This window comes from Heptranchias perlo, chromosome 12, assembly GCF_035084215.1.
Source record: "Heptranchias perlo isolate sHepPer1 chromosome 12, sHepPer1.hap1, whole genome shotgun sequence".
Lineage (NCBI taxonomy): Eukaryota > Metazoa > Chordata > Chondrichthyes > Hexanchiformes > Hexanchidae > Heptranchias > Heptranchias perlo.
Genome location: NC_090336.1, coordinates 16412688 through 16440269, shown reverse-complemented (window position 1 = coordinate 16440269; position 27582 = coordinate 16412688). Strand labels below are relative to the sequence as shown.

The 27582-nt window shown below is 45.4% G+C and overlaps 1 protein-coding gene and 1 long non-coding RNA gene across 6 annotated transcripts in view; one reads left to right on the top strand and one right to left on the bottom strand.

The window, feature by feature from the left end:
• Positions 1–27582, top strand: part of LOC137327844 (potassium voltage-gated channel subfamily KQT member 1) — a 699654-nt gene that overhangs the window by 566493 nt on the left and 105579 nt on the right. The gene's annotated exons all lie outside the window — the stretch shown is intronic.
• Positions 12352–26898, bottom strand: LOC137327843 (uncharacterized). Its single transcript, XR_010964558.1, has 3 exons — positions 26766–26898; positions 22438–22557; positions 12352–12514 (listed from the first exon to the last, which is right to left on the bottom strand). It is a non-coding gene; the product is annotated as an uncharacterized lncRNA (long non-coding RNA).

Below are 27582 nucleotides of genomic sequence, written 5' to 3'. Positions count from 1 at the left end.
CCCAGGACCCAGACTGCACTGAGCTGCAGAGTAGGAGGGTTGTCATTGCTTTGACGGAGAGAAGATGTTTCCACTTGTGGGGGGAGTCCATAACTAGGAGCCATAAATATAAGAAAGTCACTAATAAATCCAATAAGGAATTCAGGGGAAACTTCTTTCCTCAGTGAGTGCTTAGAATGTGGAACTTGCTCCCACATGGAGTAGCTGAGGTGAATAGCATAGATGCATTTAAGGGCAAGCAAGATAAACACATGAGGGAGTCTTCAGGAATTAAAGATTAATCTCCCTGGTCCTGCTGCGAGCAACCCGGGAGAAAAATCATATGGGCATTAAAAAAATTTGTCTGTTTTTTTCATTCTCTTTGAACGTTTTGGTTATGAGTTATAAAATTATTGGAGATGGAGATAAAAGGCTGCTTGACTGGGCGGGACAGCTGGAAGGGGGAGTTCATGTGATGAAACCTCCAGGAATACATCCAACCAGAGTTGGCAACCCTACTCTGTCCCCCAGTCTGTGTGGTGATGCAGCATGTTGATGGTGTGCAGTTTGGGTTTGTGCCACTGATTGCCCCAAGCCACAGAGAAGGTGCTGAAGAAATTTGACACGGCAGTGCATGGTTCATTGCAAACAAGAAGGGGGAGAACTCGATTCGAGCCATTTCCACCTGCATGGCTTCTAGCTTGCTGCAGTGCGGCGTCAGTAGAGGGCTGGGTTGCCTCTGCCCATCTCTGGCAAGAAATGTTTCGGTGCACAGGTTGGGGGGGGCAGAAAAGATTGTCAACAAATGCTGATGGGGGAGGGGGAGAGCAATATTATAGAATGATTGAAGGTCACCTTTTTTTTTTCCCCCCCGAAACGTGAGAAAGAATTGAAAAGAGTTTGACTGTATTGATTGTCAATTCCTTGTAAGGGCCCAGCCTGGGATTAGGCTGCTCCTTTAATCTGTAATTGTCAGCAAATGAATGGGTAATTACACGGGACTCTGCGCGATTGTTAATTGTTTGTTGGCCCAGTGTCGCTGGGTAATTGACTTTGAGTGAGGGGTGTACTCATGTGTGAGGCATATTGCGGGACTTTTGTCACGTCAGTGAATGGGAATAGAGACGAGGGCAGCATTCATGAGGCCTCTCTTTGTGACCTTACAGGACTTTACAAAGGTGGCAAGCTAAAACGGCAAGTATTTAAAACGATTCGAAAATTAGGTTTATTTTAGGTGCCTGCACAAAAATAGTCGTTAAAGCTCAATGAAGCCGAACAACCCAAACTATAATAAGATCTGTTGGTTAATAATCTTACAATAGTGGTGGAAACAACTTGTGCGAGTTTAATAAAGGCTGGCAATTACGGCGTAATAACTTGGTAAAATGGTGAAATGAATCGCAAGTGCTTTCTCAACCCTGGTTATGTTATCGAATAAGTTATTAGTTAGTACAGTGTTGGCCAATACGTTAGCCACATGTGGATAATTGGGAATCCAGATGTGGCCAAATGCTTTTCTGATCAGGGAGTAAAAAATGAATGATAGACACCGTCGTTAGGCATGTGATCTCAATACTCACATTCGCATGGAGTTTGCATGTGCACTTGGGCCTTTTTGTTTATTTGTTGGTAAAACGGTAAGAGTGTGGGAGTGTTTCTTGATCCTTGTGAGTGCTTTATTTCCTTGGTTACTCAATGGTGGTAGATGTTTGTTCAGTGAATATACACGTGAAGTACATTTAGCTGTATTGTGTGTAAGGTGTTTTCTACTGAAATTAGTGCATGTGGCTTAAATGGTGTCGCCATAGCCACACCTATGGCTAGTCAATGATTTCTATTGGACAACACTGGGTTAGTAATGCACATTATTTTTGTGCAACAGGTTATTAATTTATTAATAAGTGCTCTTGGTGAGTAATGGGTTATTAATATTAAATCCTGGCTCTGTGGTGTAACACGTCATGACTATCAAGTTTGCTTATGCAGTGCAGCCAGATTTCTATTTTGGATCAGCTGGCTGTGTGAGAGGGACAAAAACCCATCACCATGTTTGAGTCTCCAATCCAAGCTACTGAGAAACCCACACAGGCACAGGTTCTGGTTCCCCAATGTGGTGCACACTCTGTCCCTGTGGGGAGACACCATACTTAGCTTAGTCCAAGCATCTTGGGCGCAGGTTGCCAGAACCTGTTTGGAACACTGAAGTGTACCCTGAACACTTAATAATAAAACTAAAACCATGCACCCTACCTGTGCAGACTGCTTCCTCCTGCTTATCCAGCCAGACTAGCCTATCCGGTCTCCTCCTCCAGGTTCCGCTAGTGAGTTAGGCAGACTGTCCAATAATCACTGGTGCCCTGGTAGTCCAGCCTGGTTCAGTCCTGGTAATCCTGCCTGGTAAAACCACAGAGGATTGACTTGTTTCTGATCTTCTAATCATCAGACGTGTCATCTTCGAGGCACCTCAACCCCAAACTTACTAACCCACTCACTAACTGGGTTTTAAGCCCTCCTTAGACACCAGGTAGCTGGAGCTCTCTATCAGATAACATGGTGAACTGCATAACTCACCTTGGAATGTATGAGTGCTTTGCCAATATCCTCCTGGTCACAACATGGACACACACCGTAGCCCATCAAATGGTGGTTCTACGAGTTAGATGACTGGATCTTCAGCAGCAGCAGCTTGCCTCTCGACAACCCAATTTTGGTGGGTACCATAACTCTGGATAGATGAGTGTGTGTCATCATGCCCAAGTCTCAGAGATTCCTCATCAGCCACATGTTGGACATCTGTCTTCAGCATGGTGGAAGGACCTACATAGCATAGCTTGCCATGCGCCAGCCACCTTGATGTCCTGGGCATCCAAGTCCAATGTTACATGCACAGCTCACTCTTCATCAGTTGCTTGATCCAGACCCTCGTGGTCCTTTGGTAAAGAGATATGCCCATTGTGAGGCTGCCTCCCCTTCCAGGACCAGAGCCCTCCCTGCTTGCAACTGCTTTGACTCTTTGTCACAAATTCACCTCGCAAGTTGATCTGGATCTTGCACAAGGGCTGGAGGAAGCTCTTCTGTTCTACACATCGGAGTTCTGAACTATGAAAGAGAACTATTTGAACACACGTCTTATACACCGCAAGCTTAACCTTCATTGGGACTTTGCTGTTATTGAAGAGAGATGCGAGAAAACAAAGTACCTTTTGTCTCTTCCAGACATAGTCCAAAGGTCTATGGCCAAGCTAAAGTTGACATCAACCAGGTTCCCAGGGACCAGTGTGAATCAACAATTGTACCTTCTGATTAATACCTTCAAGACCCCCTCCTGTGCTGTGCTGTAGGGGAACTAATTGCTAGAGCAATCCAAAACTAATCCCGCTGCCCCTCTCTCTCTCTCCATAGTCTTGTATCTTTCTCTGCTTCAAATATTTGCCCAAATTTCCCTTAAAAGATGCAATGTTCTCCGTCTCAACTGCTACCTGTGGCAAAGCATTCCATAGTCCAACAACCCTCTGTGTAAAGAGATTTCTCGTAATCTCTCCCCTCACTCTCCTAGTCATCATTTTAAATTGATGACTCCTTGTCAATATTGATTATGTTGTGTAACAGGTTAATCGTATTTCCTTCCCTTTCCCATTTTAGCCACTCCCCTGCTGAAGGGAGCTGTGTATGCTTCTACCAGTGCTGGCCGCCTTCTAGTGCCTCACTCATTCTTCTAGGCAGTAAGTGTTGGTAGGCCATTCTACTATGGGGGGCATCACAGCTGAGCCCCGTGAACCAGGGACATTCTGGTCTCTATGGCTGAATGCCGCACCGGAGCTCATTAGTATTAAAGACTGGAGTCGTGAGTTGGACAGACACCGTCACCGAAACCTGGGGGTTGCTTAGCGTTGCCAACTGTGGTTGGACTTATTCCTGGAGGTTTCATCACGTGATCTCCCGCCTCCAACCACCCCGCCCAGTCAAGCATCATTTCCCCCCCCCCCCCACCCCACCACCTCATAACAAAAGAATGTGTTCAAAGAAAATGAAAATAACATGCAATTTTTTTCAATGCCTCAATGATTTTTCTCCAGGGTTGGTTGCAGCAGTGTCTTGGAGATTAATCTTTAATTCCTGGAGACTCCAGGGCAATCCTGGAGGGTTGGCAACCCTAGGGTCGCTGCACAGCCCTGCTAGTTTGAGCACCAGCGACATCGCTGCAGGAGAGCCGTCTCAGAATTTGGCAACTGCCAACCTTTCACCAGATGTTGGCCAGTTTGAAGCTGACCTCGGGTCTGTGGTGATGTTTGACTTGGCTGAGTAGCATTTTTTCTTCTTTAATGCCGTCCTAGCACGATCGGACAAGCCCGAGGTGAAGCCCTTGGATTCCTCTCATAGGAAGACTGGGCAGGAAAGAAAAGAAACTCTGTGGTCTGGCACGAGCTTCAGTCTAGTTGAGTTTCAGCAGTTACAAAATGTAATATAATAATCTGAGCAGGACCAGTTACTAAAAACCCCCTCAGGAAACAGTGAGTGAGAAAGTATGCAAAAAATAAATCTCAGATCATGGTCATTGCTATTTTTCTAAATTAAGGTTTTGTTTTCAAAGAACTTAAGTGTTTTTTTTTTATTATTTCTTCACCCTCCCTCTCCAGTTTTTTTTTCTGTTTTTTTGCCTCTCCCAAGAGATTACAGGGCTGCGGGGAATGGGGGCGAGGGGGAGGGAGTGTCTAGGCACGATAGTCCAGGCATCATGAGTGTGGGGCAGCTGGTCTTTTCCTGCCCGTCACTTCCGTATGTTCATACTGCAGCTTTAAGAGGTGGATGAGGGGCGTCTGGGGTGGCTCCTGAGCTTATTTCCCTCTCCGGCTTGGCTATTTGCTTCCATCCTCTACACAAATGACCATGACCAGTGGGTTAACTGTGTGGATGAATCGCGGGCACAAACCCCACACTCTACCACTCAATGGAACACCAATATTTTTCAGCACCGAACAGCAAAATGACAAAACTGTACAATTTGGGGCATATGTCAGTGTGTTTTCTCCCCTTGAACCCTGAGGTATGGTTCCCCGGCCATTTATCATCTATGAACCCCCCCCCCCAACCCCACCACCACCCTTTGCTCACAAGTGCCCATTCCTCTTGTGTGAGCCCAAGTTATGAGTGTCGGCGGACCGATGGAGAACGTCATAGCCCAGGAGGAGGCTGCCCTCACACAGCTCCCAAACAAAGGGCACTTTCCAGCAAGGGATCCCAGGATAGCAATCAGAAGCAGGAATGGTGGCTGATTCTTTTTTATTACCCCCAGGGGGTAGCAAAATCAATGGCAGCGCCCCTACTGAGACTTACTAAAATGGCTGTTCTTCCATCCATACCAAGGCACCATATTCACCATTAAGGTGTGCGGAGTGATGTTAGGATTCCAAGTAACCATTCTAAGTGACTTTTGGATCAAGAACATGAGATCAATAAATTAAAAAAAATTCAAAGGTTTTTTTTTCCACCCTCTTTTTCGGCCAATTTTTCCTCTCCCCCTTTGGTAAAGTCATTGGGGGTAACTTTGACTTTTGGTGATAATGTAAAACGCGCAAAATTGTCTGGACTATCGTTAAACGCTCCTGATTTTCGTTCCCATTGAAGTCCATCACTCTTTCAGGCAGTGCATTCCAGACCATAACTACTCATTGCATATTAAAAAAATTTCTCCTCATCTCCCCTCTGGTTCTTTTGCCAATTATCTTAAATCTGTGCCCTCTGGTTACCGATCCTCCTGACAGTAGAAACAGTTTCTGCTTATTTACTCTGTCAAAACCCCTCGTAATTTAGCTAACCAATCACAGACCAAGGATGATCTTGACCTGTGTGGCTAATCTGCACCTACCAACTAGACCGTCGAAGAAGCTCCCAGCTTTTACTGCTTCATGTCGCTCCACCAGGTTTCATGCTGGAGTTGGGAGGACACGGAGCTGATTAAAACACTTTGCCGCATCTTCTGCTTTCGGCCTGCAGGTTAATTGTTCCGTTGCTTGCGGCAGGCAGGCTGCGCTGCGCAGCTAAACCGCTGGGGTACCCATCAGAAAAGGAGGCACTTTGGCATTGGGTTGCCAAATCTGGTTGGACATATTCCTGGAGGTTTCATCGCATGACCTCCCGCCTGCAACCGTCCAGCCCCCACCCTCCGCCATTGGTCACCAGACGCGTCCATCCTCACGGGGTACTGTCTTCCCACGGCAATCGGAAAGTGAATGGACTCTTAGTTACCCGATTGGATAATTCTTGACTATCAGTCAAACAGCCTTATTTCCCCTGTCCGATATTTTTATAACTAATAAACAAAAACGTTCGAAGAAAATTTTAAAAAAACACAATTTTTTATTGCTCCTATGATTTTTTTTGCCGTGTTGCTCGCACCGGTGTCCTGGAGATTAATCTTTAATTCCTGGAGACTCCAGGGGAGTCCTGGAGGGTTGGCAACCCTGCACATTTCAGACCCGGCGCCTTCTCCACAGCCCAGAACGTGGCAATGGTAACCACGGTGAATTATCGCTGGAGAGCCTGGCAAACGGCTTACTCCCGCTGAGGGAGTGTTTAAAACGGGTCAAGCCTGGGATGAGAATGGCAAGTTGCTGCTGGTTTATTAGTCCGGGCTCATGTTGTCAATAAAATGTATAGTGTAACACCGGAGAGAATTCAACACGATAAATTCTTCGTGTGTCACTGACACTGTTGTGATAACAGTGCATTATATCTTCCCTTGTTTGCATAGCATGAGTCAGGGGAAGGGGTGGAGGGAAATAATAACCTCCTCCTAAACGCATATTGCTGTCTTTTATTAAAGCACAGAGAGGCATAAATGTCAGCCATATTTTCTAGCATAAATAATTTCTCGAGGCCTTCAATCAATCAACTTACTTTTAGTCCATTGTGGATTCCGATCCATTGCTACTTGACCTTTCATTGATGTGGTAGCTGATTGACTTGGAAAATATGGAGCTTTTATTTTTGTTAGAACAGAGGAGATTAAAGGGTGATTTGATAAAGGTGTTTACAATTGTGAAGGGATCGGACAGGGTAGATTGAAACTTATATTGTGTTTCCAGTGATTGAAGGGGTTTAGAACAAGAGGGCATAGATACAAGATTAAATGTGAGAGATTTACGATAGCGAGCAGGAGAATTTAGTGATAGGTTAGATAAGTGGTTGAAGGCAAAGGGGATAAAGGGCTCTGGGAACAAGGTGAGCACATGGGATTAGGACCACTGCTCATGTGGAGGATGAACAACAACACGGACTGGTTGGGCCGAACGGCCTGTTTCTGTGTTGCAATTTCGATTGAATTCTATGACAGGTGGATCTATTATGCAGACAGCACGGAGCCTGCATTGTTCCATTCCCCAGCACAGGCATCCCTCACTGTAAGGAGCAGCCCCATCCTTTTCCCCTGATTTCTTTTCTCTTTTGGAAAACTCTTACTTAGAGCAAGGCTTTTTATGAGCAGAGCATGAAATACGAGAGAGGGATTTCGGGGCCAGACTTGCAGCTCTGAGCATCAGGTTCCGCTAAAGCAACGCCTCGCAAAATAGATACTTTGTCAACACTCAAAACGTACATGTGTCAGGTCGTGACCTCAAATTGACCAGCTACATGACCTGTTCCTGAATTTGCACTACTTTCCTTGAAGTCCATGTTTGAAGCAGCTCAGCAGTAAATCTTCCAGGATTTTTCACATCTGGGAATAATTCACTGCCCTTGTTACACATGACTCCAGTAAAATGCCCCAGTTGCCTATCTCAGCACAAAATGTACAAAAAGTGCTGACAATAATTTCATTATAAACAGTGGAATTCTTCACGAAATATAAAATTAATACTCTCTGCATTATTTATTGGGGTTTGTGCAGCCAGTGGATCCGTTGAAAGTTGTTACCTCTTTTTTTTTAAAAAAAGAGATTTTTCTCGCTTTCTGCTTTCTTGCAATCTCCATGTCTTGCATTATCTGTGGCTGTGAGTGACAGGCACAATGCTCTCAGTGCCTCTGCCAATGACACTCAGAAGTTTCTTGCCAGGGAGAGCTAAGAGAGCAGTCCTGGGATGATTCTCCTTCCTGATTTTTCCCTCCTTCTCCGTGGGGGGAATGCCTGGCCTTCACTTGGTGCTTCCAAATGGCAGTGCAGCTGAGAGTGGGAGCTCGTACTGTCACAATTCACAGGTGTGATCCTGCATGCTAAGATTCGATGTCAGTTGGGGCTCAATGGGTAGCACTCTCGCCTCTGAGTTACGAAAGTTGTGGGTTCAAGTCCCACTCCAGAGACTTAAGCATGTAATCCAGGCTGACACTTCAGTGCAGTACTGAGGGAGCTGCACTTTTTGGAGATGCTGTCTTCCGGATGAGACATTAAACAGAGGCCCTGTCTGCCCACTCAGATAGACGTAAAAGATTCCATGGCACTATTTCGAAAAATAGCAGGGGAGTTCTCTCTGGTGTCCTGGCCAATATTTATCACTGAAACAGATTATCTGGTCATCATCACGTTGCTGTTTGTGGGACCTTGCTGTATGCAAATGGGCTGCCGCGTTTCCTACATTACAACAGTGACTACACTTCAAAAATACTTAATCAGCTGTAAAGCACTTTGGGACATTTTGAGGTTATGAAAGGCGCTATATAAATGCAAGTCTTTTATTTCTTTTTCCCTCCTTTTATCTAGACACCTAAAATGCAGGCAACTGTACAAATCAGTTTAAGTGTGATGTTTTGGTAGATTATTTCTTTGGAGTGTTTTTGCTACCGTTTCCTGCCTCCCCCCGGCCCAAAGTACACTGTTCCTGTCCAGGCCCAGGATCGCCAGGACCTCATGTCCAGGGCCTCTTACTTGGGCCAGGGGCAGACGTGACCCTAGCCAGCCCAATAGCAGGGCTCAGCATCAGCAGAAGGGGCAGGAAAGACAGGCACAGCAGCAGGCCTCTCTCTGAGGAGACTGGTGACCAGATTGGACTTAAGCATCCTGGGAAGGGGGAAGTGGGGGCAGGGGGGGGGGGGTGGGAGAAGAAAGATAGCGCCATGTATCGTGGGCTCCCCTGTGCTGGTGTACCCAGTTGATGAGTGATCAGGAAATTGAGCTCTTACAGGATAGCCCTCTGCCGCTTCATTTAAATGTCTCCAACTAGTCTGTGCCTTCTGGAGGCATGCGATGACATCTCCAGGAGTATGCCCAACCAGAGTTGGCAACCCTAGGGAGCAAGGGTCAACAAAATTGACCCTACTTCTTCAGCAGCCTTGATTTTACAGTCCGGTATTTCACTCATTAGCACCGGCCAAGGTGTAGTACAAAGAATTACGTAGAAATTACAACACAGAAACAGGCCGTTCAGCCCAACCAGTCCGTGTTTGTGTTTATCCTCTGCATCAGCAGTAGCCCTAATCCTTTATACCCACCCTGTCTCCTTATCTCTTTATCCTCCTACATGTAAACCTCTGATTTTCAGATTGTTACTGAACATGAATAACAAAAAAAAAATTGGGTAAAATCAGTTATGAATAAATAGAAATTAGCATATGGTTCATTATACGCCACATCTGAGGGAAATGAAACGCGGGCGAGGTTTTTAACAGGCGGGGCGTATAACAGGCGGGATGTATAATGGGTGGGACATATAACGGGCGGGACGTATAATGGGCGGGATGTATAATGGGCGGGATGGGATGTATAACGGGCGGGACGTATAACGGGCGGGATGGGACGTATAACGGGCGGGACGTATAACGGGCGGGATGGGATGTATAACGGGCGGGACGTATAACGGGCGGGATGGGACGTATAACGGGCCGGGCGTATAACGGGCGGGATGGGATGTATAACGGGCGGGGCGTATAACGGGCGGGATGGGACGTATAACGGGCGGGACGTATAACGGGCGGGATGGGATGTATAACGGGCGGGACGTATAACGGGCGGGATGGGATGTATAACAGGCGGGGCGTATAATGGGCGGGGCGTATAACGGGCAGGATGGGATGTATAACGGGCGGGGCGTATAACGGGCGGGATGGGATGTATAACGGGCGGGATGTATAACGGGCGGGATGGGATGTATAACGGGCGGGACGTATAACGGGCGGGATGGGATGTATAACGGGCGGGGCGTATAACGGGCGGGATGGGATGTATAACGGGCGGGGTGTATAACGGGCGGGACATATAACGGGCGGGATGTATAACGGGCACCCGATGCAATACCGCCCATTTTGCGTTACCGCCCAGGATTAATTTTCACCCTGTGGTGTTTCACACCAAAATTAGATGAAATGTTTCTAACCAGAAAACACCAGGTTTAACCGGCTGAAATACCTTTGGAAGGAACAATGCTTTTGAGCGAAGCAGTTTTGGAAGGAACAAACAAAATAGTTCAAATAACTAACAAGCTCTTACAACTGTACTCCAAGTATAATAGTAAAAGGAGTTGAGGTTCATTGCTGGCTGCTTCCTTAATGCAGCTTCCCCCATGAGACTTCACTCCACTGCCTGACTGTGGTTCAGTTAGCTCAAGGTGCCTGGTGCGTCAGTGATGCCCACTGGTACAAGGAGAAATGAAGTGCTCCAGGCTCCAAACAGGGAACACGGCCGCGCGAATCGCACCAGAACCACCGCCATTTCTAGGTTCGAACCTGATTTTGGAAGTCACCTTTCAGAACTAATGATCAGGTTTAATTGAGTTTAACCCTAAGAAACAGAAGGGCACTTCTGAAAGGAGTGAGCCTTCACTGTAACAAGCGAACGTGAGAGTTTCATAGTGGAGGTCTAAAATGAAACCTAACCTCAGCTGTTGTGTGGAATTTCTTGCCGTGAGTGGAGCCACTCATTGAGGCGAGGGCTGACAGTGAGAGGTGATGGAATCCTCGGTGACTGCATCGTACTCGCAGCATAGGTCAGAAGCCGTGTCCAGTATCCTCTGGGCTAAGGTTGCCTGCCAAAAGTGCCTTGAAACCCAATCTCAGAAGACTGCGTCCCACTGGCCTCTCCTGATGAGAGTGTAAGATTACTGTCAAAATGGTGCTGAGTTATGGACTATTTCTGCTGTGGGCTTGGGCTCACTGAGGAGTAGATGACCACTTAGGCCCCTTAAAAACCACCACAGAGAGGATACTCCTGCTTTTTAGCTAGATTCCAACACAAATCGTAGAGGTGAAAGGGTACTGCTCGAACCTGCTGTGTCACCCAATCTCCAAACAGAAAGAGCAACCTTCACCCCATTAGTCTGGACTGCATTTGAACTTTACCCTGAGACCCAGAGGTGAAAGGGCGGTGTACTGAACCACTGTGGCTGCATTTATATTGCTGCCTGATTCTTGGCAGAGGGACCCAACTGTGCTACTCTCTCAGATTTATCTTCCTGATTTGCAGCGGTCTTCCTATAAAATGAATGCACTGTGCGCACATGTGTGACGTTTTGGTCACTGCACACTCATGTGGTAGTGATGTCACTACAAAGAGAACGGCTGAGCCCATGTGTGATGATGTCAGACATTGCATCATCACCTTACTATCAATGTGCACTGCTGCCACCACATTTACTGACCATGGGAGATTAGTGGCTGTCAGGAAAACCCACTGCAAAACAAATGTCCTTTCCTAAAGTGAAGGGAGTTGGGACATTCTGCTATGTTCAAAGCACCAAAGTATCTTAACTGAGTAATTAATCTTCATGGCGATCGTACTCACACTGCAAATGAGCAACAAAAGCTGATTGTTTTTCCGTGTGAAGCACCTAACAACCTCATCCCTCTGGAATTGGGATTCAAATGTACCCCCAAAAAAGGTGAAAGTCTTCTCTGTGATAAAAAGCTGGGTGACACAGAGGGAAGGAGACTGTCCCTTCATCTCTGGGACACAGGGCGACACAGAGGGAAGGAGACTGTCCCTTCATCTCTAGGACACTGGGCGACACAGAGGGAAGGAGACTGTCCTTTCATCTCTAGGACACTGGGCGACACAGAGGGAAGGAGACTGTCCTTTCATCTCTGGGACACAGGGCGACACAGAGGGAAGGAGACTGTCCTTTCATCTCTAGGACACTGGGTGACACAGAGGGAAGGAGACTTTCCTTTCATCTCTAGGACACTGGGTGACACAGAGGGAAGGAGACTGTCCTTTCATCTCTGGGACACTGGGTGACACAGAGGGAAGGAGACTGTCCCTTCATCTCGAGGACACAGGGTGACACAGAGGGAAGGAGACTGTCCTTTCATCTCTAGGACACTGGGTAATACAATGGCTGATAAATTTGTTCTGATGCAAACTTATGGACTGAATGATTTCTTTCCACAGCTGTTATTTACAACATTGAATATATTTGCTTTGAATCAAAGAAAATATTTTTATTTGTATAACAATTAGTGAAATATTACAATCATTTTGAAACAGGTGTACTTTTTCGCAAAGCTCATTTGCTCCTCAAATATTCCATCCTTTTTCCCTCGTTGAATCTTTTTCTTTTGATGTGCAGGAATTCTTTTTTGGCCCTTTTTATTTGCTCGCTTTCCAAAAACCTTTCTGAAAAGATGGGGCGAGAAGCAGGCTTAGTAATACTCAACATAAACCGTCCCTCACGCAAAACCTTTAACTCAATGATCAATATAATCCAATCCATAAATCTATTTTTAACGAGAGTTGGTCATGTTACAGTCACATTTTGTTTTTTTTTGTTTAACTGGGTGCGATACAAAAAGCTTCTAGATATTTATTTTGCCTTGCGTGCTGTTTCTGGTGCCTTGCATGAATCTATGATGTGACCTTCTGCTATCCACCCTTGGTCACTGAACAAGGCATTCCGATCCACTGTCGTCAGAGTTAAGAGCGCTATGACTCTTTGAACATAGTTGATATTATTTTTCACATTGAGCGGCTCAGTTTGTTTCAAAAATATCCAGAATTGCTGACAAGGCTGCACTAACTGATTATGCCTCAGAAATGAATGATTTGGTTTGAAAAGGCTACTACTGTATATGTAACAAACTAGTGTTTCACTCTCTGACAAGCAGCCAAACCAATTGTGTGTTAGCCTTGGCTCAGTGGTAGCACTCTCAGCTCTGAGTCAGAAGGTTGTGGGTTCAAGCCCCACTCTGGAGACTTGAGTACAAAATCTAAACCGATACTTCGGTGCAGTGCTGAGGGAGTCCTGCACTGTCAGAGGTGCCGTCTTCTGGATGAGACTTTAAACCAAGGCCCCATCTGCCTTCTCAGGTGGGTGTAAAAGATTCCATGGCACGATTTGAAGAAGGGCAGTGGAGTTATCCTCGATGTCCTGGCCAATATTTATCCCTCAACCAACATCACTAAAAACAAATGATCTGGTCACTATCACATTGCTGATTGTGGGATCTTGCTGTGCACAAATTGGCTGCTGCGTTTCCTACATCACAACAGTGACTACACTTCAAAAGTACTTAATTGGCCGTAAAGCACTTTTGGACATCCTGAGGTCATGAAAAGCACGACATAAATGCAAGTTCTTTATTTCTGTGTGCATCCCCCATGTGAAACTGATAATGAGGAACAGCGGGATGCAGAATTGTATTCTGTGTGGACCTTTTGGGTTACAGAGGTTCAACTCATGGTCATATTAGATTGTCGAACTGCTTCAAGAAGCAGTTTCCCCAATATCACCTTGGGTCCTGTTGCTGTGGAAACAGCCCCTTTATTAGCAGATCAGATTCCATGCCAACTGGAACAACCTAAAAATCACACAGTCGTTACTTGCAAAGTTATTTCTGGCCCCTGTACCTTCTAGAGTGGTTGGGGAAGGTCCATACAGGCCAGGGAGCTCAAAACCGTTTCACTGGTTCAGTCCACCAGTGGCTGGACAACAAGGCTGCCTCTACTTCCGGCAGTGATGGTTTATTGGTATTGGGGGCAGAGGTGCTTTACTTTATTGTGTTTCCACTGAAGTTGGGGGTGCTATCAGCAGGAGGACAGCAAAGGGAATGGGGTGTAAGGATTAAGAGAAACTTTATCCTATTGTTCCCTCTCCCTAGTCTGCCACACTACACTTAGCACTGTAGACTTTATACTGCACTAACTGAGATGTTTAATTTTTGTGCTCAAGATGTACTAAGAAAGCTGGTCGCACTCTTGCTCCTGAGTCAGAAGGTCGTGGGTTCAAGCCCTACTACAGGACTTAATCACATAATCTAGGCTAACAATTCAGTGCAGTACTGAGGGAGTGCCTCCAGGGCTCTCTCATTAAAGGGAGCAGCCTTCCTCCCTACCCCAGCTCTTCGGGAATTAGACTCAACAACAACTTGCATTTATATAGCGCCGTTAATGTAATAAAATGTCCCAAGGCACTTCACAGGAGAGATTATCAAACAAAATTTAACACTGAACCACCGAAGGAGATATTAGGACAGGCGACCAAAAGCTTGGTCAAAGAGGGAGGTTTTAAAGAGCATCTTAAAGGCGGAGAGAGCGTTAACGCTGCGAAGAGGTTTAGGGAGGGAACTCCAGAGCTTAGGGCCTAGGCAGCTGAAGGCACAGCTGCTAATGATGGAGCGATGAAAATCGGGGCTATGCAAGAGGCAAGAATTGGAGGAGTGCAGAGATCTTGAAGCTTTGAAGGGCTGGAGGAGGTTACAGAGATAGGGAGGGGTGAGTCCATGGAGGGATTTGAAAACGAGGATGAGAATTTTAAATCGAGGCATTCCCGGACCGGGAGCCAATGTAGGTCAGCGAGCACAGGGGTGATTGGGTGAACAAGACTTGGTGCGAGTTAGGATACGGGCAGCGGAGTTTTGGATGAGTTCAAGTTTATGGAGGGTGGAAGATGGGAGGTCAGTTCTCCTCAGCCATCACATGCCAAAAGAAGCAGAACTAAACAAATTTCAGGTAACAGGAAGTGCGAGGAGCAGCTTGAAGGTATCGCATCAGGGCATTTATGCTCCTGCCCAGGAAATCCCACCACGCCCTGGCTTCCACTGTCCCATCATGTGACGGTGATTGTGCTGGGAGCTCTCAGCAATGCGTAAATGAGAAGCCTCAGAAACCCCATAGAGGTCCCGCCTGGGCGCTGCACGGGCAAAAAGCACGGGGGGAAATGCTTTGGCGCCACCTCTGAGTCCCCATAACATCCAGAGGGGAAGTTCTGCAGAATTTCTTCCAGACGCCCAAAAGTTAAGCCAAATATCCTTACATCTGTAACACTCAAAACCAGAATGTTTGGGAAATCCATACAAGGTCTGTCTCTCCGAAAGAGAAAGGTAGTTAATGCTTTTTTGCACGGCTCTCCATCAGAACAGGCACGGTTAGGCTAGGAAAACCCCTTTTATAAAGCACTGCCAAAGATAAGTCAGGACACGCTTTTGTCTCTTTGCTTTCCGTGCATTTTTCAGCAGGAATTACTGGACAACGATTGGGAGTGAGAACTAGGGCTAGTATCTTACCTCACTAGCCCATGGGCACCAAACTTAACTGTTAAACCTCCGCTACTACTCTGTCTGAGATCCGCTAGATCAGCTCAAGCCGGGGTACTGACTCTGGGCCCTCTCTAGTCTGTGTGGCTCAATGCCACATTTGGCAGTGTATTTCCCAACTGAATTGTTGGGGGGGTACCTGGCTTAAGTTTGTTTCTGTCTGCATTGTACCTGAGTTATGTATTGAATAATGGTCAGGATATATAAATGATACGGTACAATACCATTTTCAGTCTATGTCAGTAGTTTCTTTTCATTCCACTCAAATAAAAAGATTATGTTACAGCATTTAAATAAAATCTGCGGAACACCATAAAATAATGAAACACATCAATGACGCTCTAATTAAAATAAGGAAAAGTGAAATTCTGAACCTGGGGTCAACATTTATTGATGCAGTTCAGGTTTTTCCACCCTCATAATGGTGCAAAGTGTCCAGGTGCTGTTATAGCACGGCATGTGAATTATTAAACTCAGCTAAACTCCAGCCCCTTGTGAAACAGTGCGAAGGGATAAGAGGAATCTAGAAACGTGCCTGTACTGCTGGAAGGAACGTTTTTTTTGCGGAGTTACTTGCGCTCAGGGTGTCGGACCAAGAATAGGTCTCAGTGTTTCAGGAAGTGTAACCTTACTGGAGACGAAGACCTTGTAGTGAACCCACAAGTCTGCGTCTCTGCTCAAAATGTCTATTCAAAGAGCAGTCGTCCTCCCTGGTTTGGTGAACATGAGCTGCTAGAGATTACCATTAATCTCAGTTTGACAAGACCAGTGTTACCACATTAATGCAGCACAACATCAGTGCATTAACCCATTGAGTTCTTCATCTCTTTCTTCAGCAGTCATGTAGTATATCTTCCAGCTTCAATTTCATAAGTTGATTTCGGATTTGCTTTAACCCTGGGAGAGACTGGCTGTAGCAACAGCACTGTATCAAGAGTGACCCCAAGAAATTATACCAGATCCCGAAGGGACTGAATGTATCAGACTGATTCCACAGGGACTTACTGTTTCAAACTGATCCTTGATGGACTGGCCGTATCAATGTGATCCCAGACGGACTGCTGTATCAGACTGACCCCAGGAGTGACTGACTGTATCAGACTGACCCCAGGAGTGACTGACTGTATCAGACTGACCCCAGGGGTGACTGACTGTATCAGACTGACCCCAAGAGTGACTGACTGTATCAGACTGATCCCAGGAGGGGCTGACTGTATCAGACTGAACCCAGGAGTGACTGACTGTATCAGACTGACCCCAGGGGTGACTGACTGTATCAGACTGACCCCAAGAGTGACTGACTGTATCAGACCGACCCCAGGGGTGACTGACTGTATCAGACTGACCCCAAGAGTGACTGACTGTATCAGACCGACCCCAGGGGTGACTGACTGTATCAGACTGACCCCAGGAGGGACTGACTGTATCAGACTGACCCCAGGAGTGACTGACTGTATCAGACTGACCCCAGGGGTGACTGCTGTATCAGACTGACCCCAAGAGTGACTGACTGTATCAGACCGACCCCAGGGGTGACTGACTGTATCAGACTGACCCCAAGAGTGACTGACTGTATCAGACTGACCCCAGGGGTGACTGACTGTATGAGACTGACCCCAAGAGTGACTGACTGTATAAGACTGATCCCAGGAGGGGCTGACTGTATCAGACTGAACCCAGGAGTGACTGACTGTATAAGACTGATCCCAGGAGGGGCTGACTGTATCAAACCGACCCCAGGAGTGACTGACTGAATAAGATCAATCCCAGGAGGGACTGACTGAATAAGATTGATCCCAGGAGGGACAGACTGTATGAGATTGATCTCAGAAGGGACTGACTGTATGAGATTGATCCCAGGAGGGACTGACTGTATAAGATTGATCTCAGAAAGGACTGACTGTATAAGATTGATCCCAGGAGGGACAGACTGTATGAGATTGACCCCAGAAGGGACTGTGTATCAGACTGACCCCTGGATGCACTGACTGCAACAGACTGACCCTGAGAGGGACTGGCTGTAGCAGCACTGATCTCGAAGGGATGAACTCTATTAGACTGGCCTTTAGCGATTGTGTCACCAGTTGCATCATTATGCACCCCTCTGTGTATAAGGAGAGGTTTCTGTTGTTTATGTAGTCAATACTGAACTACTAATGATTCAGATGATGCTGTGTACATCAACCTCACTCTCTGTGCCTTGACAGATAGCTCAACATGACATTGAGAGAGGAACTCGTGTGAGAAATAAAGGTACAGACATTGTGGGCAGAGTAGAGTAAACAGTGAAATATCCCTTCCAGTAAAGCCTATATTTAAAGAAGCAACGTCATTCAGAAGTGTACACACACCTGACTGTCACCACAATGGCGCAACCTGCTTGCAGTAAAACATATTAGCTTATCAAATGATTCATGCAAAAAAAAACAAGTTACAATCATTTGTGATGCATTAAATATCACATCTGCTTCAATGTAACCTTCCCTGGTGCCCAATACAGTGAGTTGTGAACCAAAGAATTTTTCAAAGTAATTTGTTATGGGCTGTTTCTGGGAGCTGAGACTGTTCCCTAGAAAGGGTTGGCAACACCCCTTTAAAAAAATATATGCCAAACGTCTCTTCAGAAGTTCCAGTAAATTAGTTTCACAGAACGTGCCGGAACGTGGTCAGAAAACCAAGCTCCGAGGCATCAGCGGATGAGCCCGGGCTTGCCCTGGTGTGATGTGTGCCTCACTCATTAGACCTGTAATTTCTGCAGTTGTTTCTGTGTACTGCTCATACAGTCCAGGGGGAGGAGGAAAAAAAACTCTGGATTTAAGTAAGTTTCAGACAAGGCCTGATTTGTTATAAAGAATGGATTGAATAAAAGCAAGTTCATTCATGTAGATTGAATTCGAGAAAACGATTGCATATTAATTCTGCCTCCGTGTTCCACTGGTCATAAATACATATATCTAGCTTATAACAGTTGAATGTGATGTTATGGCCTATGTATTATAATATAAAATCTATAAATACTGGATATATAAACTACTCAAGATCGACAGACCAAAAACAACATCCACTTCTCATGTTCCTTCCTCACATAGCAACATAGACCCAGATATTTTGCTGTTGCAGAATTGAAAAAAAAAGACATTTATATAGAGCCTTTCTCGACCCCCGGGGGGTCCCAAAAGCGCTTTACGGCCAATGAAGTGCTTTTGAAGTGTAGTCAATGCTGTATGAGCAGTACACAGAGACAACAGCAGTGAATTTGAGCACAGCAAGCTCCCACAAACAGCAATGAGATAGTGACCAGATAATCTGTTTTAATGATGTTGGTTGAGGAACAGATATTGGCCCAGGATACCGGAGAGAACTCCCCTGCTCTTCTTTGAATAGTGCTGTGGGATCTTTTACGTCCACCTAAGAGGGCCTCAGTTTAACGTCTCATCCGAAAGACGACACCGCCGACAATGCAGCACTCCCTCAGCACTGCACTGAAGTGTCGACCTTGATTAAGTGCTCAAGTCTTTGGAGTGAGACTTGAACCCATGGCCTTCTGGCTCTGACAAGAGTGAAACCACTGAGCCCAGGCAATTGGGGAACAGCATCGTTGCAGCGGAACTTCCGCATGCCGCTAAGGTGCACCGCTGACCCTGGCTGATCATAGTGGGGGGAGGGGGGAGCTGAGATTAGCTGTGGCAGGCTTTGGAGGCCTGCTGCAGTGTAGTGTAGACGGCCGTCACCAAACTTCCATTGATACTGTTTTTAGAAAATAAATCAAAACGTTTCTATTTGACAGCATGTCCTGTGCAATCAATCCCTCTACAATCGGTTGCACAGGCTTGGAGGATTTTTAAAAAGCTAAATCCAACCCCTCCCCCCCCCCACCCCTCCTTTTCTACCATAGCAATGCTGGTTGCCAGGGACAAACAGAGTTGCTATGGGTCAAATGAGAGAAAAGATGTCTGGTGGTGCATTTCCATCATTTGAATATTATGGCAATGCAGTCACCCATATTTGGGCACGTTCATTGTACGTCATCCATCTCTGCTGGCGGGAAATGGGAGAAGCATCAAAATGGGTGGGTGTGTGGCTTCCTGGTGGAATTGTGTCACAGTTGTTAATGTAATGTTTTGGCACTGACGTCATCAAACACCATATGACGCTCGAAAATGGAACCGAATCGACCTCATAAACTTCACACACAGCATCTGTCAGCAACATTAGATCCCCTGGAGCGATTTCAAGTTTGTTGTGTCATCTCAGGCTTCAATGGCAGTTATAAACTATTTTACTCTTATACTAACCACGGCCCTCACTGAGATTACTGCCTTATAGTTGCTATGCAAGTGTAGCAACAGCAGTTTATGGCCTATCTGGTGTAGGTACAGTTCTGTACAGTAAGTCGGGACACATGATTGTAACCAGACTTGGTAAGGAATCAATGGCTGGAAAGGTCCTCGGAGCTGCTCCCAGTGTCCTAGCATTACTTCCCCAGAAATACGGAAGGAAACCCCGTTTATGCACATAAATGGGATTTCCACCACACTTCCAGCAAAGTAATGCTGGCAGACCAGGAGCAGCTCCAAGGAGTTTCCTGGCCAATTAGTACAAAGCTGGGTGACATTGTGAGGTAAATTTTCAACTAGTCCCCTGGGCGTGAAGCTGGGGTTGTGCCTCGGTTGCCTGCTATAGGAACCGCCCAAATTTCAATTCCATGAAAATTAAAATCGGTTTCTACAATGGCAGCTGAACCCCAATGCCAATCTTGCACCTGGGTGGCAAGTTGAAAATCCACCCCAATGGGCCAGCTTTCTCTGCTGGGCCTTGGGTTCAAATTCAGCTCTAACAGCTGATTTGAAAGTTTCCTTGCTCTGCTAGGGTCTGCAATGAGATGAGTCTGTCTGGGCAGCTTCAACCCAATTTATGGCATTACTCAAACAGGCCACAGCGACATGACTGGAACTGTCATGTTCTTATAGTAGGGGTCGTGCTTGTGGGGGGTGTGGGGGTCTCTGGGAATGATTAGAGGGGGCATTGTTCTGTTTCTAATCCACGTCATACCAGCCCTGAGAATGTTTGATGCTCACATTTGGTGGGAAAAATGGTGACATTTTGCATTCCACAGCTTGGAAATTGCTGCTTGACTTCCTGATGTCAGATGCATGCATTAGACCATGCCTGTGTTACAAGTAGGTGGTGGTGTGTTTATTTTTCATTGCGTGCCCTTTAGACTGTAATGACTCAACATGGTAAAAATTAACCAATATTGTGAATCGATGGTAATGACTGACACTTGACTAATTTTGGTTTGGCTGATATTGTTTACAGTTGAATGAAATGAAATTTGACTTTGACGAAGATTCAGTCCAATCTTTTGGGGTTCCCATTGTTTATTATTTTATTGAAGATATATTAAAATTCCAACACGATGCCTTTTAATTCTGTTGTTGAGACCAATCCCTTAAACTTGAGATTAAAGGGATATTGTACAGAGGAATGGCAGTATTCAAAGAAGGAGCAAGGTGTTCTCCCAGTGTCCTTCTACACATAAGCAGGGCTTCCGGCGAATTCACTGTGATGATGCGGGAGCAGCTCTGAGGAAATTCCCAGCTATGTCCTTTCTATATGGGTTCATGATTTCACTACAAATAGCAAACCACCATGTGCTCGGTGAGTCACATTTAAACCCCTTGAATGGTCCTGTCAACTTTCCGAACCCACATCTCGTTTCTTTCTTGCAGCATTAATGAGGGACGTTGCTTTTTTTAAAATTTTCATTTCTGTCTCATTAGAATTTGAGAAATGATAAATTAATTTTGTGCTGTCACTGTAGCTCAGTGGTAGCACTATCGCCTCTGAATTAAACGGTTGTGGGTTCCGGCCCCATTCCAAGGACTGAGCACAAAACCTAGACTGACACTCCAGTGCAGTACTGAGGGAGTGCTGCACTGTCAGAGGTGCCGTCTTTTCGATGAGACATTGAATCGAGGTTCCGTCTGCCGTCTGCTGGATGTAAAAGATCCCATATTTCAAAGAGCAGGGGTGTTTTTCCCAGTGTCCTGGCCAATATATATCCCTCAACCAACATCTAAAAACAGATTACTTGGTCATTATCACATTGCTGTTTGTGCAAATTGGCAGTTATCTGTCCTTCATTACAACAGTGACTACACTTCAAAAAGTACTTCATTGGCTGTAAAGCACTTTGGGACATCCTGAAGTCGTGAAAAGCGCAATATAAATGCAAGTCTTTCTTTTTAATGATTGGAAAATCATGGTCAGTGCACACCTGGATTTCTAATCTGCACTGCTACAGATGAAGCTTCCCATGGATAGGTGAAGTCACCCCCAATCAGATATTGCAGCCTTGTTAAACGTTGAAATGTTACTACAGTTCTCTCATTTTAAAATTGTTTTCCTCAGTTCCCCCCTCCCCTTCTTGCTGGGATGCTGTTCCACAGCCGCAGTCTCCTTCCAGTACTTTGCCTAAGTGTCCATCCTTCATATGTCAGGCTGGACAATTAGTGCTGGCAGACGGAGAATCACAACAGAGCCTGGTTGTGCCCTCACCTGACGTCAACATTTCCCAGCTAGAGCCTCTGGACAGTGATCAGGAACGGGAACCCTGGCTAATTTTCGCGCTGCCTAAGCCCATGGATGTTGAAGCCAATTGCAGTGCCTCTGTTGCCAGCCTAACAGAGATCTCAGCCAACTCAGCTCAGATCAGGCATTAAACCTGGGACCTTCTGGCCCATATAGCTCAGACACTCAATACCTTTCCCAACTGGGGGAGCTTAAGTGTTTTGTTTCATTGGCAACAGACATTTCTTTCTCGTTTGCCCAGCCAATGTACAGATTCCTGCAGGCAGTTCCCATTACCCGCTCCACACTCTTCAGAGTATTTCGGGAGATTGATTGACATCACCCTAGGAAAATGCGTGATGTATGGAAAGGAACTGTAGGTTACGCCAAGTTTCACATCAAGAAATTGAATCATCTTCCTCTTTCCACACATACCAAGAGGAACGAAGAGCGATGGGATATTCATCTGTGTAATCCATTATGTCTCTTAAAGTGAAATGTGCGCGGAAAGGAAACCATGGCAACCTCCCTGGTGCCTTCCGATTTCATTTCTTCCTGAAAAGATTAATGGACTGTATTGGTTATTTATACTTGGTTTGGTTGGGTGACCAGCTAACAAAAATTAATAAATAAATAAATACAAAATCAAGGAGGAAGAAAGCATGTTTAAAACCATGTAATATACTTTGAATGGCCAATGGGAACCATTTCTTCCTTTGCCTTTTACACTTAGAGAGCAAAAACATGTTTATTAGAGGACATAACAATCCCCTTCCTCTTTTTTAGTTCAATCGAATACTGCTGTCCACCGCAGCTCACCTTCCAGTCGAGGGGGTGGAATGGTCTGAGTTCCAGCCTCCCCAGGTGCTTTGTCCAGCAGCCAGCAAGGTCAGCTGGTTTGATTGATGGATTTCCCAGTCCAGCTCCCTACTAATGATGGCACTCCACTATGACCAATGACAACATTCCATTTTAGTCACACTGTTTCTAGCAGTTGGACCAATGATTGAACTTGCCTGGTGGTGGGATGGGGGTAGGCGAGCTTAAATGTCATTTGGGGGTTAAGAGGTAAGCTCAAAACTTTCTGAATTGAGAGTCTAGTGGCCAGTGGCTCTCCTATTGGTGCCGTCAATTAAGACTCTTGTTTATAGTCAAAATTGCACATCATCTTTCTTGCTGATGTAAGATGAAGTGGAACGTGTGTGTATCTATGGTGTGGTGTATCAGCTGCCTAGGGTCCTAAGCTCTGGAATTCCCTCCCTAAGCCTCTCCGCCTCTCTCTCCTCCTTTAAGATGCTCCTTAAAACCTACCTCTTTGACCAAGCTTTTAGTCACCCACCCTAGTACCTCCTTATGTGGCTCGGTGTCAAATTTTGTTTGATAGTGCTCCTGTGAAGCTCCTTGGGATGTTTTATTATGTTAAGGGTGCTCTATAAATGCAAGTTTTTGTGGCGATTGAATAAAGTGAATTAATTATTCAATTTCTGTTCATTAATATTTGGAATCAACTGATTGTTTAGCCATTAGCCCAGTTGGTGTGGGTGTGTAGGACTGTACAGACATCTGCAGGCAAACTGCAGTAACATGAGCAGTGTGTCAGGAAAGGCCAGGGACTCCAAAGATTCATTGTACACAGCCAAGCTAGCAGAAAATGAACTGCTGATATCCTGCGACAAGGGCTGGGGCAGGTCATTCTTATCTCTCACTTACTGCACTTTCACTGTGGGTAAATAAATGATCCTTGACCCTGAACTTCGGTGGAACTGGCTGTCCTCCATTTAAACTCTGTCTTCCAGTAACCTGGCTCAGGATTTTGTTTGTTTTCTTAACCTCTTGTTATTTTCCAATCAAACCATGAGTGCATTCCGATGATTTTCTTCAGCTCTCCCCTACGTTACATCTGGGAAGTTGAATTATGCACAGGACTCCAGTGTCACTGAGCTCTGTGTGAGGTGCAATTGGCAGTATTACATGGGTCTGTAGTTAAGCAACGCACTATACAGATATTGGTCTGGGACCGATAGTATAAACAAAGCATTTAAGGGGAATCTAGATAAGTACATGAGGGAGAAAAGAAAAGAAGGGTATGCTGATGGGGTTAGATGAAGTAGAGTGGGAGGAGGTTCGCATGGAGCATAGGCCAGTTGGACCGAATGGCCTGTTTGTGTGCTGTAAATTCTATGTAATTCTACATAAAGCAGACATAGGCAACTAACAGCCCATTAGTCTTATGTCAATGCCGGATAAAACAATGGACTTGATTATCAAGAGTAAACTGGAAGATTATCTGTATGATAATAACATAGTAAACAGCAGCCAATCTGGATTCAGAACGGGAAGATTTTGCCCAACCAACTTACTTGAATTTTTTCAGTAAGTCACATCCAAGTGGACTGTGAAAGCCCTATGATTCAGGTACTTTGACTTCCAAAAAGCATTGACAATGTTCTTTATGCAAGGCTACTATTTAAACTTAAGGCAATGGGGACATCATGGCAGCATTCACCCGAGTATGGCACAAAGCAATCCCAACAAAATTGAGGTCAAAGGGAAACTACACATAACCACATGGAAAGGATTTGTGGGTAGGGTATTGGAGGTGAAAACCCTGGAACCATTTAAGAAACATATGTCGTAACGGAGCGATGGCAGGGTCTTTCTGAATGGATGAGCTAAGAATAGCCTTTGTCGTTTGTATTTTCGTCTAATGATTGTGTGATCCTGTATGATCTGCAACGTAACTGCTGCAGAATTGCATCTTGAACCCATTTATACTGGGCTTCAGCGACCTTCCTGTGGTAACTTCTTCCACAATTCTGTTACCCTTTTGGTGAAAAGCCCTGTTTAACTTTACTTTCTTGCTCCTAACATCCTATTTTTTAATTTGTGAAACCTGATATTTGAACTATTTGCCATGACCTCAATCCTCTCCAAAATCTTGATAAACTACAGCTAGGTCACCGCAAAGTCTTTTTTTTTCCCCCAAAAAGAAAACAAGCCCAGCTGCTTTAGGAATGTAGAAACTGGTGTAGGCCATTCAGCCCCTCGAGCCTGTTCCACCAGTTAGATCATAGCTGATCTGTAGCTCAACTCCATTTACCCGCCTTTGATCCAAATCCCTTGATACCCTTAACTAATAAAAATCTGTTGACTCCATCTTGAAAGTGTCATTGACCCAGCAGCCACAGCCTTCTGGTTTACCCTTTGCTCACCTGGGCTTTTTATGAGCATGTTTATGATTTCACTCCACATAACCCGCAGAGGAAATCTTTCCAGCTGGAATCATCTTCAGCGCTTGCCTCTGAACTCTTTGAAGGGGAATAATATCCTTCCTATGATTAAGTGGCCAAAATTGCGTACAATATTCCAAGTGGGGTCTGCTCAGTGCCAGTAGCAACAATATAAGTTCTTTTGATGTGCACTTGTATGCCTTTGCTAATACATGTTGTGATGGGTCCTGGGAGCCGTCCAGTTTCAATTCATAGGAAATTCTATATTTTATCTTTTTTATATGAATTTATAGCTTGGCCTAGGGACTGGAATGTTCAAAAGGAAAGCCACGGTTTCTGTGTTTGTTAGGATTTATTTTGCCTTAGCTTGAGATCCAGTAGGCAAAGCAAAATTCACACCTTTGTCTGGAAGCATTTCATATTAATAAGTCTAAACGTCTTGCATTTAACTGCATTTTGAAATGGAAGTAATTGGTCTCTGAATCATAAAGGGAAAACTGGCTATGATCCTAATCTGTTTGAGTCAAATCTTGTGCGACTGTTAGATAATGATTTTTTTTGGTATTGTGGATCAATATTGTTCCGCAACTAGCCTCTTGGAGGTGGGGAGAGAGATGGAGGACTGGTGTCTTGCCTTTGTTAGTGCCTCACCAAGGACAGCACTCAGCGCTGAGACTGGGAGCTCACTGCATGCAAGCCTGCTACTGGCTGTTCAGCAGGATATAGGGGTAGATTTTGACTTTGTGTGTTGGTGTGAAACAAGTGATAGCAAGCGGAAATAAAAATCGGGAGAGATATAAAACAGGCCGCTGATTTGCTATCACCCATTTTACACTATCAGACAAAGTCAAAATTTACCCCACAGTGTTGGGGTCTAACCTCGGTTTCAACCAGACCACCAAAGGCTGGACAATTGGATGTGAACCATTCTATTTTCTGCACCCGCGATGTGTATGATATTTGCTGAGTGAGATCGCCAGTCACGCTGATTGGTAACTTTGTGCTGGGGACTTGCGCCCGCTGGGAACCAGATTATGACACCAGAAGTCACTCGCAGTCCGCAGAAAGAGGAGACTTTCACCCCACCGGTCCCAAACAGTGAAAGGACCATGTTCAAACCCCAATGCCACCCAACTCCCTCAAGCCATTGCTCTTGAGAAATTGGGTGAAAACGGTTTCGGTTTCTCAGTAAGAGCTCGAGGGATGTTCACAATAATGTGAGGATTGTGCATTACGCTGGAAGGCTCTTATTTTGTGATTTTTACAAATTCCTCGCCCATTAGATGTAACAAAAATAAACCTGCAATAGCCGGTGCTCCAACAAGAGACTGCAGCGTGCTGGGTAATGATTGTTTTCTTTAGAAGCAGTTACAGCCATTAGCAGTACTCTGCCAAATAAAGCGACAGAGAACATTTTGAGTGTTGAATAAATACCGATGAGAGAGTAGCCAGAGGGACATAGCAAAAGCTCGAAAACTCAATGGGGCCTGTCACTCCCTGTGGAGGTTAAAAATAAAATGAAGCAGAACTTACCACCTCACCGTATCCCTCAGAGTCTGCTCCTTTCTACTTCAGGGGAGAATGTTTGTTAAAAAGACAACTGGTTCTAATGGGTAATATTAAGCCAAGCAGACCAAGGTCCGGATTCAATTCCCAGTCTCTACTTGGTTAACTGAGCTCAACCAGAGCAGCTGTCGGGTCCTGTGATTGACCTCAGTGCTGTGGCTAGAGATGCGAAAAATCAGCATTCTGGGATTCTGTCCTTATTCCAGTCTAATCACCTGTGCTAGAATGTATGTGCATGCGTGAGTGTGGACATTAGCTGAGAGCAGAACTGGCCACAGATGCGATGCCCTCCACAGTCAACATTCTGGCCTAGGCTCACCCATCCAGGATGGCCACTTATAGAATCACACAACTCGGAAGGAGGCCATTCGGCCCATCATGCCTGTGCCGGCTCTTTGAAAGAGCTATCCAATTAGTCCCACTCCCCCTGCTCTTTCCCCGTAGCCCTGCAAATTTTTCCTTTTCAAGTATTTATCCAATTGCCTTTTGAAAGTCACTATTGAATCTGCTTCCACCACCCTTTCAGGCAGTGTGTGTGATCGTGTAGGAGCGATGGTGTGTGTGGAAACATATTCAACAAACAAACAGCGCCTTTAGGAGAGGAGTGGATAAAATTGGAAGAGATTTTTTTTAAAAAAGGTGGCTGATCAAGATTTGTGAAAAGGGACAGGTATTGCCTGATTGGAACCATGCAGTTTGTGCTCGATATACCTACAGACTGTCTCATTCAATCTTTTTGAGGTTGCTAAACATTTTTGTAGAACCATTTTTGTTCCTCCTTTTC